General features: G+C 35.2%; 1 long non-coding RNA gene and 1 pseudogene across 8 annotated transcripts in view; both read left to right on the top strand.

Annotated features, from left to right (window-relative positions):
* Window positions 1-352: 352 nt before the first annotated feature.
* LOC146936840 (putative disease resistance RPP13-like protein 1 pseudogene) overlaps window positions 353-27080 on the top strand; it is a 79166-nt pseudogene continuing 52438 nt past the window's right edge. For 4 of the 7 annotated variants that reach the window (XR_015030735.1, XR_015030734.1, XR_015030733.1 and 1 more), the window contains exon 1: window positions 358-4346. The product of XR_015030735.1 is annotated as a putative disease resistance RPP13-like protein 1 pseudogene, transcript variant X3 (transcript). Of the gene's footprint in view, window positions 4347-5167; window positions 5804-27080 lie in introns of those variants that run through there. The other 3 variants (XR_015030736.1, XR_015030738.1, XR_015030737.1) reach the window with 3 other exon arrangements.
* Window positions 8794-9768, top strand: LOC146936844 (uncharacterized). The gene is made up of 2 exons (XR_015033212.1): window positions 8794-8889; window positions 9500-9768. It is a non-coding gene; the product is annotated as an uncharacterized LOC146936844 (long non-coding RNA).

Genomic DNA, 27080 nt, shown 5'->3' with positions numbered 1-27080 from the left:
TACAGTTTCAAATGGTTTTAAAATTCATGCTAACCGATGCCCTGGGAGCAATGGTTAAGGAAGTAAAAAAAAAATGTTTTAAGTTGAAACAATATTTTTTTACACTTTTGAAGAATTGATTTACTAGAATGGTCTACTATAAATAATGGCCTACTATAAATATATTTTATTTTAACAGCGAGGATAAGGGGAATTGTTCTCTTATACCTCAGAAAAAATATATCGAAATGGCACATCGTTGAAACTTCAAATATGCAAGTTGCATTTTACGTGTGCAACATTTCTTTGTATATTTATTATTTTGTCAAATGTAGATCTATAAACAATTAATGACTCTTTCTTTGCTCCTTGCTTGCAATTTGATCTGATCCACAAACTATTAGAGTCCTTGCTAATTACTTGCAATTATTGCTATACCCCAATCTTCATAGCTCTTAATTTCCTTCAAAATTCTGCTATTAGCTACTAGTTTCTTACTAGCTAATTTGCTCTAACAATATCCGATAGAAGATATGGCTGCAATAGGAAGTGCTTTTCTCTCTGCAACGGTTCAGACCTTGGTTGAGAAACTTGCTTCGACAGAGTTTCGTGATTACATAAAAAACACCAAGCTGAATGACTCACTCTTGAGGCAATTAAAAACAACACTGCTCACTCTTCAAGTTGTGCTGGATGATGCTGAGGAGAAGCAGATCAACAATCCTGCTGTCAAACAATGGCTTGACGACTTGAAAGATGCTGTCTTTGATGCTGAGGACTTGCTCAATGAAATCAGCTATGATTCCCTTCGATGCAAGGTGGAGAATACACGAGTTCAAAACAAAACTAATCAGGTGTGGAACTTCCTTTCATCTCCTTTTAATAGCTTCTACAGAGAGATCAATTCTCAAATGAAGATCATGTGCGAAAACCTGCAACTTTTTGCACAGAATAAAGATATACTTGGTTTGAAAACTAAAACTGCTAGAGTTTCACGTAGAACACCTTCAAGTTCAGTGGTAAATGAATCTGTCATGGTGGGTAGGAAGGATGACAAAGAGACAATAATGAACATGTTGCTCTCACAGAGAGACACAACCCATAATAATATAGGTGTTGTTGCAATTTTGGGCATGGGAGGTTTAGGAAAAACTACCCTTGCCCAACTTGTTTACAATGATGAAAAAGTTCAACAACATTTTGATTTGAAGGCTTGGGCTTGTGTGTCTGAGGATTTTGATATTTTGAGAGTAACCAAGTCTCTCCTTGAATCGGTCACTTCCAAAACTTGGGATGGCAATAATCTTGATGTCCTTCGAGTTGAGTTAAAGAAAAACTCGAGGGAGAAAAGATTTTTGTTTGTGTTGGATGATTTGTGGAATGACAATTATAATGATTGGGGTGAACTAGTGAGTCCCTTCATTGATGGAAAACCTGGAAGCATGGTGATTATAACAACGCGCCAACAAAAAGTTGCTGAGGTGGCACGCACATTTCCTATACATGAACTAAAACTTCTATCGAATGAAGACTGTTGGTCTTTACTCTCAAAGCATGCATTGGGTGGTGATGAGTTTCACCATAGTATAAACACAACCCTTGAAGCAATTGGCAGGAAGATTTCTAGGAAGTGTGGAGGATTGCCAATAGCTGCTAAAACACTAGGAGGACTTCTACGTTCAAAGGTAGACATAACAGAGTGGACTTCAATTTTGAACAGCAACATATGGAACTTGCGAAATGATAATATTCTTCCTGCATTGAATTTGAGTTATCAATATCTTCCCTCTCATTTGAAAAGATGTTTTGCATATTGTTCAATTTTTCCAAAGGATTACCCATTTAATAGGAAGACATTGGTTTTGTTGTGGATGGCAGAAGGCTTCCTTGATTGTTCTCAAGGGGGAAAAGAGCTGGAGGAATTAGGTGATGATTGTTTTGCTGAATTGTTATCGAGATCGTTAATTCAACAATTAAGCGATGATGCTCGTGGAGAAAAGTTTGTCATGCATGACCTTGTCAATGATTTAGCTACATTCGTATCAGGAAAAAGTTGTTGCAGGTTTGAATGTGGTGACATCTCTAAAAATGTCCGTCACTTCTCATATAACCAAGAATACTATGACATTTTCATGAAGTTTGAGAAGTTATACAACTTCAAATGCTTGCGAAGCTTCCTGTCCACTAACTCCACGGCATACCATTCCAATCACTTATCCTTAAAGGTGGTTGATGATTTGCTACCATCACAAAAAAGGTTGCGTGTTTTGTCACTATCAATGTATACAAACATCACCAAGCTACCAGATTCAATTGGAAATTTGGTGCAGTTGAGGTATCTAGATATCTCGTTCACTAAAATCAAAAGTTTGCCTGATACAACATGTAACCTTTACAATTTACATACCTTGAATTTATCAAGTTGTGGGAGTCTCACTGAATTGCCAGTACATATTGGAAATTTAGTTAGTTTACGTCACCTTGATATAAGTGGGACGAACATAAGTGAGTTGCCTGTTGAAATTGGGGGACTAGAAAACCTTCAAACTCTCACCCTTTTTTTAGTGGGTAAGCGCCATGTAGGGTTAAGTATCAAAGAGCTAAGGAAATTCCCAAACCTACAGGGGAAACTTACCATCAAGAACCTGGATAATGTTGTTGATGCCAGAGAGGCACATGATGCCAACCTGAAAAGTAAAGAGAACATTGAGGAGTTAGAGCTGATATGGGGAAAACAAAGTGAGGAGTCGCAAAAAGTGAAAGTTGTGCTTGATATGTTGCAACCACCAATAAATCTGAAGAGCCTGAATATTTGTTTGTATGGTGGGACAAGCTTTCCGAGTTGGTTGGGAAATTCTTCGTTTTCTAACATGGTATCCCTTTGTATAAGTAATTGTGAATATTGTGTGACACTTCCACCCCTAGGGCAGTTACCTTCTCTCAAGGACCTAGAAATACGTGGTATGGAGATGTTGGAGACAATTGGCCTGGAGTTCTATTATGTGCAGATTGAAGAAGGCTCCAATTCTTCCTTCCAACCATTTCCATCCCTTGAGCGTATAAAATTCAACAACATGCCAAATTGGAATCAATGGCTTCCCTTTGAAAGCATAGAATTTGATTTTCCTCGACTTAGAACAATGGAGTTACATAATTGTCCAGAACTAAGGGGACATTTGCCTAGACATCTTCCTTGCATAGAAGAAATTGCAATATCAGATTGTTCTCCTCTATTGGAAACATCATCTACTTTGCATTGGTTGTCTTCAATAAAAAAGTTGAATATCAATGGGCTTGGTGAAAGGACACAATTGTCATTACTTGAGAGTGATTCTCTGTGTAGGATGGAAAATGTAGTGATTGAAAAGTGTGTTATGCTGTCATCTGTGCCAAAATTGATTTTGAGAAGCACTTGTCTTACACAGTTGTCACTTTATTCTCTTTCGTCTCTCAGTGCATTTCCCTCAAGTGGTCTACCCACTTCATTGCAATCACTTTATATTGAACAATGTGAGAATTTATCCTTCCTTCCTCCTGAAACGTGGAGCAATTACACATCACTTGTGCGTCTTTATTTAAGGAGTAGTTGTGATGCACTTACATCCTTCCCACTTGATGGTTTCCCTGTGCTCCAAACACTTACCATACTTAAGTGTAGGAGTCTGGATTCCATTTATATTTTAGAAAGGTCTTCGCCTCGGTCGTCGAGCCTCCAATCACTTGAGATCAGTTCCCATGATTCAATTGAATTATTTGAAGTCAAGCTTAAGATGGACATGCTCACCGCTCTTGAAGAATTGGGTCTGGGTTGTCAAAAAGAGTTGTCATTTTGTGAAGGAGTTTGTCTACCTCCCAAATTACAATTCATTAGGATTTCTACCGAAAAAACAACACCGTCGGTTACGGAATGGGGTCTCCAAGATCTGACAGCTCTTTCAAAATTGGTAATTGGAAAGGGTGGTGATGATATATTTAACACGTTGATGAAGGAGTCATTGCTACCCATCTCCCTTGTGACTCTATACATCTATGATCTCTATGAAATGAAGTCTTTTGATGGAAATGGGCTTCGACATCTCACCTCTCTCCAAGATTTCTGTGTTTGGGGTTGTAAACAGCTTCAGCCATTGCCAGAAAATTGCCTCCCTTCCTCGCTGAAATCACTTCAATTTGTGGGTTGTGAAAAGCTTAAATCATTACCAGAAGACAACCTCCCTGACTCTCTTAAGCAACTGTTCATTTTGAAATGTCCATTGTTAGAAGAAAGGTATAAAAGGAAGGAACATTGCTCCAAAATTGCTCACATCCCTGTCATATGGATAGATTGCCAAGTCACAATATGATAGACAAGTTGTGTTCCGTTTCAGGTAGGTTTTTATTTTACCTCTCTAGTCATTAATTGTGATAACAATCCAAAGACATCTCAAAATATTTTCATATTGGCAACTGATTAATCTCTGCTACGTATTTATTTTTTTTAAGGACAAATTCTTGTGGTTGAGTTTTTAATTGGCGATTTCTCATAATTCAATATTTTGTATACTTTTTGCACATAATATTTTTTTATTCCCTGAATCAATTAATGTAGCTTCGGTTCTAAATATTCTATAAACATTTGCTGAAGTATTCATATTCTATCAACATCGGTTCTAAATATTCATATTCTATAAACATTTGCTGAAGTAAACATGTGTTCCTACACAACTATGGAAGTAAATGCAACTTCCTCTCTGCAACATATAGAACATAAATAAACAGTTTCATTTCTTCAAAATCATATAGTTGATCCTTAAGATTCAGTTTCATTTCATTTCTCTATGCACGAGAAAGTGTATATGTTCCATCTGAAAGAATGATCTGAATGAATATTTGATCTTCTAAGTAAATGGACCTTACAACCTCTGCAGCCCTCAAAGTAATAATAAGTGTGTTAAGATGCTTCACAACCCTTTTCTTCATTAGCTTAATCTACTGTATTATAGTACTGTAAACATTTTGATTAATAGCTCATAATTTGTATGAATGACCAGAAATATATTCTACTAAACTGTGCTTAAAGCATAAGAAGTTTGTATTTTCATAAAGATCAAAGGATTGAATTTAAAGTGAGACAGAGAACAGTTTGATTTGAAGTAACTTGTTACTTATCCTTTACTGTTGGCAACTTGTCACACACCACACAATCTAGGTGTCCTTATATATCAAAATAATGAAACCAGAATGATCAATTGTTGAGATGCCCTTAAAGGATCCTCTCTCTTCGGAATGTTCGCTTTGACGGTAATCATAAATCCTGTAAGAATGTAGGTGCGGATGGCCGCGATCCTCCACTCACTCTGTAAGTCTTGTAAATACTCCATTACGTTACTCTATATATGTTTATTTTATCGATCCAACTGTTGAATTATCTTAACGAACGTGTACAGATTTTCTCGTTTTCAGGAGAGGCCAAAGTGATGAAAATAAGCTCACTTGATGAATTGAAAACAAAAGTGGGCCATGTTATTGTAATGATTCTTCCTGTAAAAATGTTTGAGAGGAGTGAAATGGTTGTCATTGCCACAAGAGAAGACTTACTTAGTTACTCGATCTGTATTTTCTTATCATTTGTATGTCTGTATGTATATCCTACATAATCTGCACAAGCAAGATTAGAATGTACTATGCATTGTAATATTCTCAAATCATACCTCTAAATGAACATTACATTTAGAAGAAATGAAAGTTGTTAGCCAACTGTAATTGGCACGGATGGTTGAACCTTCCGCTCATCTCAGCTATGACTTAGACATATAATGGTTGAACATTTATACATTATATGCTATGTTTCATTAGTTTTCAAATATTATATAGAATCCTCAACGAAGACTTTTCCCTAATATTTTTTTTTATATAGATGCTTGAAGCTAAACTGAAATTTCTGATGTGTACATCCACACTTAATTTTTATCAATTATTTGTTACTTATGCTAACATATTGTTCTAAACCTTTTCAGTTTTCAAATATCATAAGTAATTGGTTCTTTCATTTCATTTTTCAGTTTTCAAATATGGTTGAGATCTAGTTTCATTTCATTTCTCTTCGAGAAAGCGTATATATGTTTCATGAAAGAATGATTTGAATGAATATTTGATCTTCTAAGTAATTGGTTCTTTCATTTCATTTTTCTTCCTTGCTGCATATGTCATCTTTTTAAGTTTCACTGCTAAGGCCAAAACTTGTCTTCTGAGATGGTAAAGTGTCTTAGTATACAAAACAAATTACCCTTTTGTTACCTTTGTCATAAACAATGCCTCCAATTTTTTTTTTTTTAAGTTTGTTCCTTGCTGTATAAGGAATTATCAATTGAAGAAGAAAGTAAATATATATTGTCACGATTCTTCTTGTAAATTTGCAGTATATATTGCTGCAATCTGTATGAGCTTGTCAGACAGAGTAGAATGCAGTAGGGTTTGAAATACTATTAACATTCACCGTTTGAAATCTTTTGTTCCACTTCTTTGTTTGTTGGTAAATGGAATAAGTTGAAGTAGATTAATAAAAATCCATGTTGTTCTTGTTCTAAATATTGGCAACTTGCTTAAGTAACATAATAAAGATTGATGCTCTTGATCCTAATATTGGCAACTTGCTTTTCAACTAGTCTTTGCTGCAACTATTAATTCCAATAGTCACAACAATGCAGTTTTTAGTTTGAGAGTTTTTCTCTGATAAATATTTTTGTTGGCTGGTTTATTTACCACAAAAAAAAAAAAAAAAAATCGACCCTTTAGGAACCTTTCTGATCAACAGTGCCTCAAAAAATCCTACGATCTCTGCTTCCCAATTGATAAGGATCTTAAGAAGCTTCAAAACCCTTTGCTTCCTCTCAACCATAATCTACTGTATTAATTTATTGTATACCTTAGGACTCATAACTCAAAAATTTTATATCCTACTAAATCATGCTTTCATAAAGATCAAACTTCAAATGAAAATATATTATGCTATTGTAAAATTTTTCATATAAATGGGAAACTTGTTGTCTATATATCACTAGTACTTTTATTTTATGCCAAAATAAAAGTTTTGTTTACCAAAGTAAGACAGGACTAATAATTTGAAAAATGAAATTATTGTAAAATTTTGGTATTATTGATAAATTTTAAGTAAATTTAGGTGTAACCAGCAATATATGGGCTCTAACTAGAAAAATTCTTAATATAATGATCTCTATCGACTTAAATACTCAATCAGTTCATTTTTCAGTGTCATTTTAGAAAAGTAGTCTCCAATTAAGAAAGTGGATTTTTGGAGTTTTTTTCCCTTTCTATTATACCTTTTTGTTTCCAACAAGTATCAACAACGACATCAACTGTTACGACCGAGGAAGATAACTGAGAGAAAAATAAAGTACCCATTTTGTTCCTTAAAATTTAATAAACTACATTTTTTATTTATTTTTTGTTATGAAAAAAACCAAAAATAATGACTAACATCACTCTTTTTTTTTTAAAAGTTTTTGGGGAAGAAATTGCCCCAACTTTTGTTAGTATCAACATAAATGTTCCTTAATTTTTTTAAACAAGGTGACACAGTGACCAGTGACCGTCAGTAAGACAACCTAACGACCAGATAATATGTCCAATCATAGTTTAAAAATAGGAAGAAATAAACTGATTGAAAAGAAATATTGACGGAGATTGTCTTGTTTAATTTTGAAAGGAACTGAATAGAGTTTTTTTATTTGTCAAGGACTCATTCGACCCTTTCACATATTTTGTCAGTGACAAAATAAGCCGTCACTCTATTCCATCAACGAATAATCACTAATAAATCAGCATTAAATCACTAAAAAATTTCTCAACATTTATTACAAATAATGGACAATTAATGTGGCGTTTTGGAGGGATTAGGGTTTAATAGTGTGTTAGTATAACTAGACCTACACCCGTGCGACGCACGGGTATGTAATGCCTAATACTATGTCGTGATTCACTATTCATAAAAATATTTATGTTGTTGTTCATATTGAACTTATAGTCGATGAGAAACAAAAACAACAAAAAACATTTAAAATCTAAAAGTAGATACAAATTATTACATATTTCTAAAAACTTCTTTGTAAACTACAATTGATGTAACAGTATCATCTTCACCATCTTCATTGGTTATCAATATCTTCAAACCTTTTATTGATATCACTCTTGAAATTGCAACATATAATTGGCCATATGAAATTATTGGTGTTGGAAGATATACTCCGACATGTTTAAGTTAATTTCTTTGACTTTTATTAATGGTCATTGCAACCTTGATTCCCATTGAAAACTCTTCCTTGACATCTCAATTATGTCAGTCTCCCTCTCTTCCATATATCACTCTATCATGATTCTGTTTCTCTCTCTGATTTGTTTGTTTTTTTTTTTTTTTTTCTTTCCTATTTCTCATCTTTCTTAATTTGTAACTTTAAGCGAATGCTCATTTGATAAAAGCATTTGTTGAATTAATCTCTATATAATACAAAAGGATACATCTATGAGCCATAGTACACTTGGCATCATATTTTTCATCTAGCATTTAATGTTATTCATCTAGCATTTTTCATCTCTCTCATCAAAGAATATTCCTTCTTATTTTTATGTGATTAAAACATAAATGTTGACTAAAAAATGGATGATTTAATGGCGTGTAAATGCTATTAACTTTCATTACATTTTTTTAATTTGTTTCATAGTCAAACTTGAAAAAATGAACATATTTTTTTATCCTTCTTCTTTTCCATACGTTTCTTCCAAGCTTTAACACCATTTTTTTTCCTCTTCCGGTTGTTAGGTAGCATATTTTAATTCACGATCATATTTTCAATCACGAAGATATGATATAGTAAAAATCAATTAGATGAAAATCATAGTCTCAAGTGTAACAAGGTAAGTGGATTCAAATATTTTATTTTCTTAGATTATTGACGATGTCAACATGTTAGTGCTGGTTTGATGCCTGTATTTGTCTAATGTTCATAGATGTGTGCTAATCGTTCTTCCATTAGTATTTGTGTACAAAAAGTTCAAACATACTTTTAACCACTATTTAATAGATATTTGTTTATAATTTCAACATTACTTCTCGGATCTCACCATGCTTTGAATTTTTCCTTATAAATATTACTTCAACCATCACCATTCCTCACATCATTTTAACATTCAGTTATAGAATTTAAAATTATTTCAAAATCATGTTTGTTCATTTATAGTTTGTATCCATTTTTTATTAAAAAAAATTGTATTATTTTTCTTCATAGTGCCCATAAATAGTGTTTCATCCTTATTCTCTAAATATTACATATTTGTTTTTGGTTCTTGACTACTTTGGGTTTGCAATTTATTTAAATCTATTATTTTATATTTTAATCCTCTTTCTATCTCTCTATATTTTTATAGTTTTTTTACCTAATGTTTTGTTCAACTTTTCTTCTTTAGCTCTTCGACCAATTGTTCTTTGGTTTTAACGGGATTTTATTGATTTGTTCTATTTTTTCAGTTATGTGGATACAATTAAAGATGAAGCGCAAGGATGCAATAATTGAAGTTTGACTACATGGATTTGTAGAGTTCCTCTCAACAAAAGAAAGAATTTGGAGAGAGTAGAATATTTTAATCAAGCTTTATATTTTAAGAGTTGTATATATTACAAATTTGATTAAAGTGTCTGATGTTAAATGAATTGTAAGTAGTTTTATTTGCATTGAGATTGTAAAAATGCTAGCAGTAATATTGATATTGTTGCAAGTGTCTAACTAATCACACTAATGACGAGTTATGAGTGTTCGAATATAAACCGATTCAAAAGAAAATCATAAATTGGTACAAAAACTGAAAATCACAAAATCTAATATCGTTGCATATGTTTGAATGTCCTTTGTGAAAACCTTTCGCATTAGATCATACTTTGATTTGATTATTCGATTTTTTTTACCTCAAATTGATCGAAACCGCACGGCAAACCCTAGAATGACGAGCCACTATTTTTTTTTTCTTTTTCTTTTCTTATATGATATGATCCTTTGGTTTTCGTCTTCCTCTTATAATAGTAAATGAAGGGAGTATATTTTATGATGTTGAATAACCCAATGATTTGTGTTCTGTTAGTTCTCTCATTATTTGTAACATTGTTCCATGTTTCTTCAATGACTTTCTGCATCTGTGTAAAAATAAAGTTATGGATATTTAGTGCAACAAAGGTTTAAAAAAATATATTTGTGGATGTTTTTCAAATTAAGTATCGTCAAGCACACAACTGAGAGATGATATCTCTAGAAAAAAATTGTTAGCTTAACGTAAAACTTCGCACAAGCGTACACACCCTTGGTCAAAAAGAAATGCATTAAACTTTTGGAAATACCGACGCTAAATTAACGGTTTTTAACTTCATAGGGAATTAATCCTATAAAAATCATGGGATTGACTTTCTATTATGTTTGATATATCAATCTTTGCTCTTCTACTCATGTTTCTTTCATGATTTTTTTAAAGTTGCAATTTTGGGTTGACTTTATCCAATAAGATGTCGAAACATGACCTAATTTCATTGTTGTTCTTTTTAGCAAAACTTGCAACAAAGTATCCCAACCAAAAATTTTAGAATAGAATCAATCAAAGTATGGACTTCATCTTTATAGAAAACTTGGGAATTAAAGGTAATTTTCACTTTTTTATGTTATGTGGTTACTAATTTAAAATTGAACAAAAAATAAATAAAATTTATGGTGAACCTCCAATTATAAGTGGAAATTAATGACAAGCTGATCGTCGTGAAAATTTCTTTTTTCTAAAGAATCGTTGTGGGAATTTCTATTATAATTATAAATGATTATTACATACTTTTATTTACTAGAATTTCCATTTTTGGTGTATTATCTTTTTAAGAAATGATTATTATATATTTTTATTTGTATGAGATTCTATTTTTGGTATTTTTATCAAGGATTATTTTATTAAGGAAATCATCTAAAAAAATTAATCGATTTTTATAATCATCATGTGCATTAAATCAAAATTAAAGAAGATGTTTTATCAAAATAAAAATGAACGACAATTAGATATTTAAATGTTTGAATTTTAATAAGAAAAATGATATATAATTAGAGACTACAATAAGTACTCCAACCCTTATTATACCAATTCATCCATTTTTTAAATAAAAAATTATATAACCGTTTTTTTATCCTTCATCAAATCAAACCATGCCCATAAGATTATTTTAACATTATTAACCACCTCCCTTTATTTTGGTGAAGCCAAATTGATCATAGAATGGATAATTAATCTGATCAAATGATGAGTCTTTTTATTCTTAGAGACAATCAAATTGAATCACAATTCCATAAATTACCGCATTACTTTTAACATTATTAAATTCATTTTCAGTAAATTTTAAGTATTTTTTAAGGAAAATTTTAAGTATTTTAAAACAGGTTTTTTAAAAAAAATCCAATTACAATAAAAACAACATATATATTTCATGAAAGCCTAAAATATACCCCAATAAAATCAAACTAATTAATATAATAAATATTTTGAAAAATAAAAAACTTAAAGGCTAATAATTTTAAGTCTATAACGAAAATTATATTAAATTTATTTTTATTGTGTCTGATAATTGATTGTGTGACTGGATGTTAGTGTAAAACAAACATTGATAGTGTATATCATTTAATCTCATAATTTCCAAAAAAAACATTTCATTCACTAATAAAAAATAAACAAATAAATAATAATTAAAAAGAAGAAAATTCTCACGTGCTTGACATAAAAACGTCTTTTAATAGTATAATAATAATGATCATAAATATCTTTTAACACAAAAAACTTCATAATGATCAATGGACCATAATGATTCTTGGGTATGACATTTAATGCCATTATTAAAAAAAATAAAAGTCATATAGTGAATTTTTTGTTGGTAAATTTTTTTTATGGTGAATGAATGTTAATTTTGTATAAGGTAGAAAAAATCTTAGAGATAAAAGAGCACTCACTAAGTTATTTAGTATTTACATTTGCATACCTCCAAAGATACTAGAAGGGCTCAAAACCTGTAACCTTTAAATTTAAAGTATGTCTTTACACTGCTAGACTAAACCCTCTTTGATGGTCGGTATAGGATAGAGATATGATTGAATATGAAATTCGATAGAGACATGATATGATATAGACATGATAACAAAAATCTTATCATGTGTTTGATGCGTACATGATAACAAAATATCATTATAATTATATAAAAAAATTAATCTCACAATTAATTAAATATTGTAAAACTGACATGTATATAATTATAGTAACGAATATATATATTTTCAAACATTACTATCATTATAAGAATGTATTTTGTCAAGTTAGAATAACACATCTGCATTTCAACCAAAGACCAAATATGTAGGATTTTGAAATGACAAAGGTTGAATAAAAAATCGGCTTAATTGCAGTTTTAACTCCCTAACTTTCACAAAGTTACGATTTTGGCCCCCTAAAAAGAAAAAAAACTACAAAACGGCCCCCTAAGTTTTGCATCTGTGGCAGTTTTAGCCCCCAATGCCAACTTTGACTCGGTCTACGCTGACGTGGCACCCTAAGTGAGGTGCCCCGTGTTATTTTTTTTATTTTTTATTTTTGTCTTGGGGGGCAAAAACTGCTACAGATGCAGAACTTAGGGGGCTGTTTTGTAGTTTTTTTATTAGGAGGCCAAAATTGCAATTTTATAAAAGTTAGGGGGTTAAACTGCAATTAAGCCTAAAAAATATTATGAAAGCAAATAAAATAAAAAAAGTAAATTTTAAGATATTTTTTTTTAAAAAATGACATCCAAATACTTTCAAAATAGTTAATCATAATGTTGATACTCCAAGGAGGAGTCTATACTGGATTTAATCATTAAATTAGTATAAGAGCAACCAGACAATTAAGGTTGATAACACATCTTTACTTAGAATGTATAATAAGCATGTATTTTGTTAACTTCACATAACACATCTATGTTTTGCTATTGTCAGATCTCATCAAAGACCATAAGTGAAGGAAATGGAAATAATGAAGGTTGGATTAAAAAAATAGAATTAAAGCAAATGATATAAAAAAAAACTAAATTTTAAAATAAAAGAATCAAGAAAATGACAAAAAAAAAATGATCATTATAATGTTGGGACTTATGTATGGGCCTAAACAGGATAGGATAATCACATTATGCTAAGAGCAACCACAAAAGTAAGATTGACACCACATCCAAATTCTCAAGGTATTAAGTATATGGGGTCATCTTACTTATATGTTCATCACCTTATGCTCTTCAATCTAATGTGCAACTTTAACTTAGATATGACATATTAATATCTATCATTTAACCAACTTGGGTAAGTCTGGTGGTATTGACTTGGGACCCAATGCTAAATTGGCTGGGCTAATTTAGCTTATTTAAAAAGGAAAATGTTGGGCACAAGTTAAGAAATCAAAGATAGAAACTTTTTGTTGGAAATTGTGCATTTAATGTTCTAGAAATTTAAAATCTCCTCTTTTCAAGACATTATTTATTATTTAATTCCCTTTTTAGAATCTTAACTTGTGCCCTAAGGGCACAAGTTAACACTACCCATTTAAAAAATAATAATTATCCCTTAAGTTTGAGACTCTCTGCATATGATCTGGTAGCACAGCTAAATAAGACTAGAGAAGGTGTAACATAGTAAAAAAAAAGTGGGTTGGTGGTGATTTAATGAAGGAAGATTTTTGTTCCTTTCCTGAAAATGGAGAAAAGAAGAGAAAAAATAAACTAGAAAAATTGAGAAGACATAAAAGGAATTTGAAATGAAAGAAATAATAAGAAAAAAAGGGTTTATGTGTTGTCAGTGAATATAGAGAATAAAGTAGTTGTTGGACGTGTTTGTTGAAGGAGTTGTATATTTTTGGACAAATTTTTTAACAAAAAATTAAAATAAAAAAATTACATTATTTTAAAAACTCTAACAAGCGTGTATTTTGTCAACTCAGCAGAACAGTATCCAGTTTTTCTTTGTAATCTCACCAAAGACCAAAAGTGAAGGATTTTAAAATAATAGAAGTGGAATAAAAAATATAACCTGAAAGCGAATGACTTCCAATAAATAAAATTTGAGATAAAAAAAATCAAGCAAATGACATCCAAAAACTAACAAAAATGTTTATCATAATGTTGGGATAATATTGAGATTCCTGGTAAGCCTACCTACACTGATATGAATATTTATATTAGGCCAATATCAACCATACAAGTGAGATTGATACCGCATTTTAACACAAAACCATAAGGCATTAGGTACATGGAGCATCTCACTTATATGTTGTTGAAAATTTACTCTTTCATCCAATGTAGAATGTACAATCACACTTGACATATTAACATATCTTAATCAAGTGTGCGACCATCTGTGCATGTAATTATGTGACATAGTCAATTAATGTCAAACAAAGACACAACATGTTCAAAAACGTGGGCTGGAAGTGGTTTCTTGAAGGAGTTGAAGGTTTTTGGGTAAAAAATTAGCATTTTAAAATGAGTTTAGTAAACATGTATTTTGTCAAATCATAATCGTTATAAAGATTCTTCTATTTTCAAATCATTCAAAAGACCAGGCGTGAATGAGTTTGAAATGATAGAGGTTGAATAAAAATAGCATGAAAGCGAATGACATCTAAATACTAATTTTTTAGATAAAATAATTAATAAATGACATTCAAACACCAGCAAAGTAATTCATCTTAATGTTAGAATGATAGATGGAGCCTAAATTAGGTTGGATCACTGTATTAGACTAAGAGCAACCACAAAGGTGATATTGACACCGCATGTTCACTCAAATTGTCTAATAAGTATGTATTTTGTCGACTCAACATAATGCTTCTACAATTGTTTATACTGTGACCCACCGAAGACCAAAATGAAAGAATTTAAAATAATTAAAGTTAGACAAAGACATTGCATTAAGGTGAATGACATCAGAAAACTTAAATTTAATATATTAAAATTAAGCAAATGACATCCCAAAACAAAAAAATATCATTATAGTGTTTGGATTTCAGATAAATCCTACAATGGATTGGATTGTCACATTTGAATATGAGAAACCTCATATGTAAGATGAAAACCACATCTCCATCCGAAACCTAAAGACATTAGTTATATTGGCCATCTCACATATATGTTGTTCAATATCAAAAGTAGAAGTTTCACTCACACATGACACATTAACATCTCTCTCAACATCTACTCTTACATAAAATGTGAAACTTTAACTCGAATTTGACACATTAACATCTCTCCATTAAGTGTCAGACTCTATGTGCCCGTGATCGATCACCGAAATAAGTGAGAATGATACCACTCCCCCAAAATAAGTGAGAATGATACCACTCCTACTCCACCAAAATGTTGAAATAGGATATAATGCAACTGTTGTGCATTTTGAGCGAGCCAACACTGATGTGGATCCACACGTTTTAAAAAATAGAAATCAGATAAGTGAGAATGATACATCTTCATCTGAAAGGCTTAAGTATGATTTTTTTTTTACTTATTTGTTGTTCAACCTGAACTCTTTTATCCAATGTTAGACTTTAACTGACATTTTCTTCATCTTAATATTATCTCCATTAAGTATGACGATATTCTAGCCCGTGCTTGGCACGGGTGTCCATACTAGTATTGGTTCTAAATATTCATATTCCTATATACATTTGTTGAAGTAAACATGTGTTCATACTACTATTATTTCCATCTAAGAGAGGTAGTAAATGATTTGATTTTGATTTCAATATTTAATTTTTCATTCATTTAAATAGATTTTCCCGCTGTGTAAAACTTTTTAATTTGTAAAATCATGGTTAAAATTTTTGGATGTTTTATTATGCTTCTTTTTCAAAAAAATTGCAAGTTCTACAAAACTAAGCATGTAATTTGATTGAATGAACTTGTAGACAACAAGACACAAATTTGAATTTGAATAAGGGATAAGAAACTTTTGATGATTGTGGTCCTAATCAAGAAAACTTTGACGGTTGGAATCATTGATCTATTCTATTCCACACAAAAAAAAAAGATTATGATAAGGTAATTAATTTGTAATGTCAATTCATATAGTTTATAAGTAAAATATAGTTTATAAGTAATACTTTCTTACATATATTTCACATGTAGTTTTTGAAAATTCGTCAACATGTGAGCAGGAAGTCAACCAAAGAATTTCACTACAAAAAAATATGTGATTTGCTACGCCTATTTTCGCAGTTAATTCGCAGCTAATTCCTAGTAAACGAGTTTAGCTAGAGATAAGCTACAGAATACCTATTGAATAGGCCGTAGCATGGATTGAGAGACTAATTTGCTAGGGAAATATTTCTTAGTAAATCCGCAGTTAGTGGAAAAGAAACCCTAGCAAATATTTAGTTATTCCATAGCAAGTGTTATACCCTAATTTTGGACCTAAAAATACCAATTCAATTCTTCTTTTCTTGCATTTTAAGTCATTTGATATGTCTCTGATCAATGACATCTTTCTCTGCATTTTATTTCAATATTCTTTGCAAAATTTACATGTAAGGGTATTTTAGTCATTTCCTATGTCAAATGTCTCTCAGTCTTTTAAAATTTTGTTTGAGTCCTTTCAAGTAGTTTGAATAAGTCTCTATTTCATTCTATGTCAAAATCCATTTTAAAAATTGCATTTGAAGTCATTTTAGGTCAGTTTTGCCCCTAGGGGCATTTTAGTCTTTTCAAGTGTCAAAGCACTGTTTAAATCCTAAAAATTGTCTCTGAGTCTTTCCAGTTGGTCTAAATAATTTTTGTTTCAATTCTTGTTAAAAATCCATTTTAATTCGCATCTGAGTCATTTTTGGTCGTTTTAGCCCCAGGGGCGTTTTGGTCATTTCACACGAAATTTTGGCAGAGAGAGGTTACTTTAAAGTACCTCATTTAGGTCATTGGTTCGTTTTAGTCCGTTTTGTCAAATTTTAGACGTTTCACTTTACGTTTAGTCAAATTACTATTTTTTTTTATTCCCATTTTATTTTTTAGTTTTTTTCTAAGTCCTAAAGTTTCTAATATTGCATTTTAGCCCTTTATATCATTTTATTTCTTTTTAGGTTTTATTTTTTTAGTCCTTTGAGTCCTTTAAACCCTTTAAGTCATTTTTTTTTTGCGTTTTAAGTCCTTTTTTCAATTGCAGTCCAGTCCTTTAACTTCAACAATTTGCAAATTGGTCCAGAGTCCATTTTTTAGTCCAAACTTAGTCCAGGGTACGTGTCAGCACTTCATTGGGCAAGAGGAACACTTGGCACCTATAAAATGGTGCCAACTCAGGTCAAAGGGTCAGAATACACCACACAATCATCACCAACTCATCAAAAAAACAGAATCACCAACTCATTTTCACGCGCACTACGCGCCACCACAACAGAATCCAAAAACACCGTAACAAACTAAAACCACCGCAATCAAAATCAATCACCGCCACAAAGATTCTCAAACTCATCAATTCACAACAAAAATCCACAAATTCATCACGGATTCTTGCCAGATTCATCAACAATTACGCAAATTCAGCATGAATATTACAAGAACATAATCAAAACCATTCAATTCGAAGTTTTCTTTCAAAATTTTTCGCATCAAGTTCTCAGCGATTTTTCTGCGAAAAACCTCATCATCGAACGTTTTCTTCTTCCTCTTGCAATTCAAGCCCGTAGGCGATCACAAGACGAAGGTCTGAGAAGAGAAGAAAGGGGAAATTGAAGCAAGATCACAGTTCGAAGAAGAGAAAGACCAAAACACCGATTTATTTTCGGTCCCGAAGCTTGCTCCAGGATCTTTTGTTCGAATCTCCAAACAATTTCAGGTATATTCAAGAAAAACCTTCTCGTTTTTGCTCATATTCATCATCGAAGGTTGAAATCAAGAATAAACGGTGAATCGAAGGAAAATTCTGAAAAAAGTTTCGAAGAAGTTCGAACGAAACCCTAGAAGTATGATTCGTCCAAGATTCACCGTTTATTTCATCAATTGAGGTTCAAATCCATGATTAATGAAGAAAGTAGTTCGAATTAGGGTTTTGATTCAGAAAAATTTGAAAAGAAAGTTGAAACCCTAAAAAACGTAAGGATCCAAAATCAAACCTGTAGAAACATGTAGATCGAAACGTTTTGAACGCTCGTCTTCAAAGAACTTGTAGATCGAAACGTTTCGAACTCTTGTTCTCCAAAAAAGTCAAAATCGAACGGTTCGAACAACTTTCTTCAGAAAAATAGCAAGATCGAAGTGTTTCGTGTCCATTCTATGTTTGATTTGAGTGTTGATTCATAGTTCATAGTCCAAAATCATGTTTGATGTGTGAATGCCATGAACGGCGCCGCTAGGGTTAGGGTGAGAAGAAGAGAGAACGAGAGAAATCTGAGAGAAGAGAGAGAAACGAATGGGAAAATGAAATGAACCGGTCTTCAAGACTTTTTATAAGCAGACTGAACCGGTTTGGTTCAGTCTTGGACCACTGGCTTTGCGTCCTGGCCGTTAGATCTAGGGGTTGATCCAGTTGGATCAATCCAACGGCCTTCTGTGATTCCTGAAGGATCCAGGATCCGTTCCTCCCTTGGGCTTGGGTTTGGGCCTAGTCTTACTGCGTGTTTCCTTGTTTTTTTGCTATTTTTGTCACTGTTTCTTGCTATTTGCACACCTTCATGCTCAAAAACTTAGTTAAAAATTCCAAACCATTTTTCCATGCTTTCTTGATATTTTCTTGGTGTTTTTCTAATACTTTTACACTGGAAATTTTGATAAAAAATATATAGACAATTTTAGTGTTATTTTCTTGAATTTTATGTTAAAAAGTGGTGAAAATTGGTTCAACTTTGTTTCTTGTCCTTGGTGCATGCTTGTGATACATAATATGAGTGCCTATAATTTTTAGCCACTGTTTGAACATGATTTTGATACTTGTGTGTGAAATTTAGTTAGTTACTTAGCTTACAAGTTACTTGTGTAAATAAATAATGTAAATATGCTTAAAATTTGTTTTAAAATGCTAAGTAAATCATGTTGCCTTAATTCCCATTCCAAGACTTGTTTCTAAACCCTTAAAAATGCATTGGAATGTGGGGGATTATAGGTCATATGGTCCTTGCATTCTATGAATAAATTTTAGCCATGTTTGCACTCATTTTCTATCCTTTATATTCTAGTACTTCTCTTACTTCATTTCCTTTGATATTGTCATGTGCTACTAACTCCTTTCATTTCATGTTTCATCATTTCATAAGCATCTTCATTTCATCCCATATTCATCTCTATTTCTTTCTTGCAACTTAATTTGTACCAAAGTTAGAATGTAAACACTTAGGAGTTTTGTAATATTTTTCCTTTATGCACTTTTTAATTTCTTGGCAAAGAGGCCATAGAATGTATCTAGGGTATGATGTAAAGGACAATGGACTCTAATGATGTACACCGACACAAGCACCGACACATGCACACACATCACTTTAGATATAGCTAGAATATGCATGTTTAGATGTATGTTTAGGATTGTATGTTTAGATGAATGTCTAGGATTTATATTTAGAAAAACCAATTTTCCAAACAAATGTGAACAACTTCACTCAAACCTTTCCCAAATAAACCTTGGGATCCAAAATCCCATTGTATTTTCTTTTTCATTTTCTTAATCAAAATTCAATGAAAGTGATCAAACTTTGACTCCTTTTGCAAATGACTAATCCAACCCCACTTTTTACAATCTCATGCCCTTGAGGCCTCTTTCTATTCTTCAAAATCCCATTTTCAAACTTAAAATCAAACAACAAAAAACAAAAACATTTTTGAGAGAGAACTACGGTGGATTTGATCCCTTAAACGGGTACGTAGGCAAGGAACAAAATTCCTTCAATTCAACTAAAATAAAACTCCAAAAACATTCTTCTCCCTCCAATTCTTCACTTAGAAACTCTTAGGTTTAAATAAACACTTTCAAAATAGCATTTAAAAATAAAGCGCGCGCGTAGAAATTAAAAGACGGTTCCTATAGGATACTATAGTCGTTATGGGTGCCTAACACTTTCCCATAGCGAAAACAACTCCCGGACCTCGATTCTCAAGGGTTTTGCTTACTTTTTCCCTTCCCAAGAAAAAATAAGATATCACCGGTTTAAAAGGTTCAAACGTAATCAATGTTTGACACCCGAAAACCAAGATAAAACAGCTGGCGACTTCACTGGGGAGATTCGAGAGTTACGCCTAGTCTTTATTTCCACGCTTGCGCTTGTATTTTTTTGTTTCTTTTACTTGCTTTCTTATGTGAATAAATGTTTAATTTCTTGCAAACGAGTGGGGTAAGAATATCAAAAGTCCTGCACCCGGGCTGAGTGAACTTAGGATTTAGGAGGGATATAATCGACAATTCATTCCGGGGGTTGCCTCGTGTTTTGGATTATGCGATCAATCCCACATAGCTGAGGCATTTTGGGGGTGATGTTGTCGGCGCGTGTTGTCGCGTTTAGGCACTTTACTTCTAATTGTTCTATGACGCTATGAACCGTAGATAACCAAACCCATCCATGGCCATTTTCTAGGATGTAGTGCGGAGGCTAAACCGAGTGTTGTCTCGAATTTTAGTCGTCACGCGATACTACACTCAAGTTAGACCTTCCACGGATAATCACGGAGCGAGTGTTGTCTCGTGACACCATGATATACGTCGGAGAGGTTGCAACTTGGGAACCTTTTTAGAACCCGGTTACTATATCCTAAAGCCCTAGTTTCACCGGACACCGTGTCCACCCATGACTCCTCGACTTTGAACTTCAACCCACCATGTTTTCACCGAACTTGAACATAATCATGCATTCATGCATACATGCATACATGCATAAACTTTTGTCATGCATTGTTATCGAAGGGCTTAGACAAGTTGAATTTGTAAACATTGTAGGATGAAGATGACTAAGTCCTACAAGTTCAAGGAAGTGGATTTGGCTAGTTTGAGAGATTTGGCACTCAAGGTTGAGGATCCGACTGGTTTCCGACGTCGTTACGGGGCTTTACTTCCTATTCTTCATACTAATGTGGATGAGAAGCTTGTGCACACTCTAGTGCAATTCTATGATCCGAAGAATCGGTGCTTTACTTTTCCAGACTTTCAGTTGATGCCTACTCTAGAGGCCTACTCTCACTTGATGGATCTGTCTATTGCTAAGGAGGTACCCTTTGCGGGGCTTGAGCATCCTCCTACTTCTCTGGTTATTGCTAAGGATCTCCATCTTACGACCTCCGATGTCTCCAAGAATCTTGTCACTAAGGCTCGCATCCGAGGGTTCACTTCAGAGTATCTTCTTGGGAAAGCCAACCTCAATACCACTTGTCAGAACACTCTTGAGGCTATTCTTGCACTTCTCATCTATGGGCTTATTCTCTTTCCGAATCTTGATGACTTCGTGGACATGAATGCTATTATGATCTTCCACTCCAAGAATCCGGTTCCTACTTTGCTAGCTGACACATATCATGCTATTCACGATCGTTCCGGCAAAGGTCGTGGATACATTCTTTGTTGTGTGCCTCTCCTCTATAGGTGGTTTATTTCGCACCTTCCGAAGTCTTTCCACGACAATCCGGAGAATTGGTCTATTTCACAGAGGATCATGGCTCTCACTCCTAATGAGGTGATTTGGCTCACTCCCGCTTCTAGGGTTAAGGAAATTATCTTTGGTGGTGGAAAGTTTCTTAATGTACCTCTTCTTGGTACCCGGGGAGGAATCAACTATAACCCAGAGCTTGCTTTGCGACAATTTGGTTTCCCGATGAGAGATAAGCCCATCAATCTTGCTACGGCTCCTTACTTCTTTCATTACTCTAATGCTCCCACGAGAATTAGAGAAGATTTCATGGAAGCTTGGACTAAGCTTCGGAAGAAAGAGGTGAAGCATATGGGTGTAAGGTCCGGTATTGCTCATGAGGCCTACACACAGTGGGTGATAAACCAAGCTGAGGAGATTGGTATGCCTTACCCTCCTATGAGATATGTATCTGCATCTGTTCCTACCATGCCTTTGCCTCTACTCCCACCTACCCAGGAGATGTATCAGGAGCATCTAGCTATGGAGAGTCGGGAGAAGCATCAGTGGAGGGCTAGATACTATGAGGCTGAGAACTTGATCATGACTTTGGATGGGAAGGATGAGCAGCAGACTCACGAGGTCTTGACACTGAAGAAAGAGTTAGCTAAGGCTAAGAGGGAGATTGAGGAGAAAGATAGATTGCTTATGAGGGACTCCAAGAGGGCTAGGGGTGCCCGTGACTTCTATGCACGATACTGCGACTATGAGTCTGAGTCTGAGGACGACGCTTCCACTTCCTATGCTTGAGGATTTCCATTTTCTGTTGTTATTTCCATTGGTTTATGTTGAAATTGTCTTGTAAAACTATATGTTGATTGTTTGTTTCCCGTTTATGTTAATTGTTGTTTAGTAATGTTTACAAGTTTCTAATTCGTCTAAAACCCTTCGATAACACAAAAAGAGTCTTTTTGCATATGCATTTACACATTTCATGCATCATATGCATTCATTGGTCACAAAAAACTTCTCTCGTGCTCATTGCCTCCTGGTTTTGTCCGCCGCAGTCTGAAAGGTGGCTCGTACTCGCAAAGTCTACCAACCAGACAGAATTCATCAGACAAGATTTCACAAGAGAAGGATTATGGCTAACTTTGAAGAAGAAAATGCTCAGCTCCGTGCCGAATTGGCTGCAATGAAGGAAGATCTGGCTAAGGCTCATGACGCTATGTCCACTATGATGGCTGCACAGGAACAACCAGCCACTTCTGTTCCAGTTACTGCTGAGGTGATTCCCTCTATCCCACTATCTACTGTGGCTACTGATGCTCGGTTTGTTATGCCCAATGGCCGTCCTTATGGACTCCCACCTTTCTATTCCCCTAATACTGCTGCTGGTACTTCTGGTTTTGCTGGTGAAGGACAGATTCCTGTGTCCACTGCTATGCCTCAGGTGACTACCGTTGTTACCGACCCTATTATACACACTGTGCAACAGGTGATTGATGTTGACACTCCTCGTGGACAAGATCCCGCAATGGAAGCTATGAAGAGACAATTAAAGGAGTTGGCTGGAGAACTCCGTGAGGTCAAGGCTAGCCGAGGAAACAATGGTGCTTCTGCTAAAGCTCGTGATCTATGCTTGGTATCCCGATTTGAGGTTCCTAAGAAATTCAAAGAGCCAGAATTTGACAAGTACAATGGGACTTCTTGCCCACACAACCATGTTATCCGGTATGTCCGAAAGATGGCTAACTATGCAGACAATGATGCACTGATGATCCATTGTTTCCAGAGTAGCTTGACAGATGATGCAGCAGATTGGTACACTAGTCTGAGCAAAGACAACATCCACACTTTTGAGGAACTTGCTGCTGCCTTTGAAGGACAATATGAATTCAATACCCGTCTGAGGCCAAACAGGGACTCTCTCAAGGCCCTATCTCAGAAATCAGATGAAACCTTCCGAGAATATGCTCAAAGGTGGAGAGGGGCAGCTGCCCGTGTTTCTCCTCGACTTGATGAGGAAGAGTTAACACAAACATTCTTGAAGACTCTGAAGAAGGAATACAAGGAGAGAATGATAGTCTCTGCCCCAAACAACTTCTCTGATATGGTTACAATGGGCACTCGTCTAGAGGAGGCCGTCCGTGATGGTATTATTGTCCTTAAGAAGGGTGAATCTTCAACCGGTGCACCAAAGAAGTACGGTAACGGTCATCACAAGAGAAAAGAATCTGACGTAGGGATGGTATCTGGTAACCCGTCTGCAGCAGCTGCACAATTTCCTTTGCCTTATCACTACATGCAATACTCTCAACATCCTTTTTTCCCACCATTCTACCAGCAATATCCTCTGCCACCGGGTCAACCACCAATGCCCGTCAATGCCATTCCTCAGCAAGTACAACAACAGCCTCCTGCTCAACAGCAACGGCAGCAACAACAGGGTCCCCGACCCAAGCCTTCTTTCCCACCAATACCGATGTGGTATGGTGAGCTGCTCCCAACTCTACTGGCTAAGGGACACTGTGTTACTAGACCAGGCAAGCCTCCGCCTAATCCATTGCCTCCCAGGTTCCGACAGGATCTGACATGTGAATTTCATCAGGGCGCTCAAGGCCATGATATTGAAGGTTGCTTTGCTCTGAAGTATATTGTGAAAGACCTGATAGAAAAGGGACGGTTGACTTTTGAGAATAGTGTCCCGCATGTTCTTGACAACCCGCTTCCAAACCACGCTGCTGTCAATATGATTGAGGCTTTTGAAGGGGTCCCCGTTCCTCAAGAAGATCCTATGTTGGATGTCCGCAATGTTGTTACTCCCTTGGTCCCGTTACATGTCAAGCTCTGCCAGGCTTCTCTGTTCAATCATGATCATGCTTCCTGTTTAGGATGTCTTCAGAACCCAATGGGCTGTTGTGTGGTGCAGGGTGATATCCAGAGCCTGATGGATGACAAACACTTGATTGCCAGTGATGTATGTGTGATTGTCCCAGTGTTTCATGATTTTCCTGTTGAAAGTGCAAAGAATGTTGAGCCTTTGGTGATCAGGTTACCTGGTCCGGTATCTTATACCTCTACCAAAGCGATTCCCTACAAGTATAATGCAACCATGATTGAGAACGGGGTGGAGGTGCCTCTGGTATCCCCAGCCACAGTTGACAATGTTGCCGGTGAAATTACAACTCTGAGGAGTGGAAAAATCCGTCCGCCCTTGTTTCAAAAGAAGGTGGTGACGCCTATTGCCGCGGTAACTCCACCAGTTGCTCCTCCTGCTGACAAGAGCCCCGGCCCAACAGGCCAGTCTATTGAAGAGTCCAATCTGGACGAAATCCTGAGGCTTATCAAGAAAAGTGACTATAAGATTGTCGACCAGCTGCTGCAAACCCCATCGAAGATATCCATCTTGTCCCTGCTCATGAGCTCGGAAGCTCACAGGAAGGTGTTGATGAAGATACTTAAGCAAGCCTACGTTGATCATGAGGTCTCTGTGGAGCAATTCAATGGGATAGTGGGTAATATTACCGCCTGCAACAACTTGGGATTCGGTGATGATGAACTCCCCGAAGCAGGGAAACACCACAACTTGGCTCTACATATCTCAGTACATTGTGGATCTGACATGATATCCAATGTGTTGGTAGACACTGGATCGTCTTTGAATGTAATGCCTGAGTCCACACTAAGGCAATTGAGTCATCATGGAATTTCCCTGAGGGGTAGCAGCTATCTGGTTAAAGCTTTTGATGGATCCCGCAAGGATGTTCTCGGGGAAGTGGACTTGCCAATTACCATTGGTCCTGAGACATTTCAGATTACCTTCCAAGTCATGGACATCAATGCTTCTTACAGTTGTCTCCTCGGAAGACCGTGGATCCACGACGCTGGAGCAGTCACTTCCACTTTGCATCAGAAGCTTAAGTTCATGAGGAATGGTAAGATTGTTACTGTGCATGGTGAGGAAGCATACCTAGTTAGCCAAATATCATCTTTCTCTTGTGTTGAAGCAGGGTCCGCTGAAGGGACGTCGTTTCAAGGATTGACTGTTGAGGGTGCAGAGCCCCGGAGGGCTGGTACTAGCATGGCCTCACTGAAGGATGCCCAGAAGGCTGTTCGGGAAGGACAAGCTGCTGGCTGGGGCAAAGTGATTCAGATCTTGGAAAACAAGCGTAAAGAGGGCCTTGGATTCTCTCCAACCTCTGGTGTTTCAAAGGGAACCTTTTACAGTGCTGGGTACATCAATGCTATTACTGAAGATGCTGCTGGAAGTAGTTATGTGCCCACATTTGTTATACCAGGAGGCACTGTGAGAAATTTGGAGGCCATTGAGATTCCTCTACTCATGCATGCTTCCATGTAATGTGTTTTGTTGCTCATGTCTTTTGTTTTCAAAATAACAATCCTTTCGCTCTGCCCAAGGCGAAAGTGATATCTTTGTAAGGGCGTGTTTGTTTCGGCATTGCCGTTAATCAATAAAAAGTTGTCGTCTTTCTCACGACTCTTTGTTTTTTACTTTTTAGTGCCTTTTTCTTGGAAATAATGGTAATGCCAGAAAAAACCAAAACATTTGTTATTTTCTTATTAATTTCAAAAATCTGCATGAAAAACTTTTTCTAAAATCATCCCAATCATATTATGCAGATTGAACCACAATAAACCCGTTGAACACAGTGACCCTATGGTTCCTCCAAATTTTGAATTCCCTGTATATGAAGCTGAAGATGAGGATGATGATGATGAAGAGATACCGTATGAGATCACCCGACTGCTTGAGCAAGAAAGAAGAGCCATTCAGCCTCACCAGGAGGAGATTGAACTCATCAACCTGGGTACTGAAGAGAACAAGCGAGAGATCAAGATTGGTGCTGCACTTGAGCCAGAAGTGAAAAAGAAGATCACTCAGCTTCTCCATGATTATCCAGATGTCTTTGCATGGTCCTATGGAGATATGCCGGGTCTAGATCCCAAGATTGTGGAACATCGGATACCGACAAGACCTGAATGTCCTCCTGTCAAACAGAAATTGAGAAGGTCTCGCCCAGACATGGCTCTTAAGATCAAGGCTGAGGTGCAGAAGCAAATTGATGCGGGTTTCCTCATGACAGCTGAATATCCTGAGTGGATTGCCAACATCGTACCAGTACCAAAGAAAGATGGGAAAGTTCGAATGTGTGTTGATTACAGAGATCTGAACAAAGCCAGTCCGAAAGATAACTTCCCATTGCCTCATATTGATGTGCTTGTTGACAGTACTGCTCAATCCAAAGTGTTCTCCTTCATGGATGGTTTCTCTGGTTATAATCAGATACGAATGTCTCCCGAAGATAGAGAAAAGACGTCCTTCATTACTCCATGGGGAACATTCTGTTACAAAGTGATGCCGTTTGGCTTGATAAACGCTGGTGCTACCTATCAAAGGGGTATGACCACTCTGTTTCATGATATGATTCACAAAGAGATTGAAGTATATGTTGATGACATGATTGTGAAGTCAA

Source organism: Medicago sativa, chromosome 3, assembly GCF_051527215.1.
Source record: "Medicago sativa cultivar Bolivia chromosome 3, Bolivia_mono, whole genome shotgun sequence".
Taxonomy (NCBI): Eukaryota; Viridiplantae; Streptophyta; class Magnoliopsida; order Fabales; family Fabaceae; genus Medicago; species Medicago sativa.
The sequence above is the reverse complement of the archived record's forward strand: the minus strand, read 5'-3'. Positions and strand labels throughout refer to the sequence as shown.